General features: G+C 45.0%; 1 long non-coding RNA gene across 1 annotated transcript; it reads left to right on the top strand.

Annotated features, from left to right (window-relative positions):
- LOC106322268 lies at positions 1–229 on the top strand. Its single transcript, XR_001266317.1, has 2 exons — positions 1–62; positions 134–229. It is a non-coding gene; the product is annotated as an uncharacterized LOC106322268 (long non-coding RNA).
- The last annotated feature ends 262 nt before the right edge of the window (positions 230–491 follow it).

Here is a 491-nt window from a genome sequence, read left to right as displayed (position 1 = left end):
CTGCCATTAAAGAGAAGCTGGAGGATGCTGATGAACGTTTGGGAGCTGACATAGTGCAGAAGGTAAAGATTCCAAAGTTTTAACGATCATTTGAGATTTTTGATCTTATGAGGGTTTGTGTTTTTATATTCAGGCTTTGGTGGCACCAGCTGCGCTTATTGCGCAGAACGCTGGAATCGAAGGAGAAGTGGTAGTGGAGAAGATTATGTTCAGTGAATGGGAGATAGGGTACAACGCCATGACTGATACCTATGAGAATCTGTTGGAAGCTGGAGTGATTGATCCAGCTAAAGTCACGAGATGTGCGCTTCAGAACGCTGCATCGGTTGCAGGGATGGTACTGACCACTCAGGCCATTGTTGTTGACAAACCCAAACCTAAGGCTCCTGCTGCTGCTCCTCCTCAGGGTCTCATGGTCTAATGAAAACACATTATAATCTTATGGGTCATATATGTTGTCCCCAGTGATCTCACAATGTTCTTTTTCGGGT

The sequence above is a fragment of the Brassica oleracea genome, unplaced genomic scaffold (genome assembly GCF_000695525.1).
Source record: "Brassica oleracea var. oleracea cultivar TO1000 unplaced genomic scaffold, BOL UnpScaffold12455, whole genome shotgun sequence".
Taxonomy (NCBI): Eukaryota; Viridiplantae; Streptophyta; class Magnoliopsida; order Brassicales; family Brassicaceae; genus Brassica; species Brassica oleracea.
This window is presented reverse-complemented; position numbering and strand designations above follow the sequence as displayed.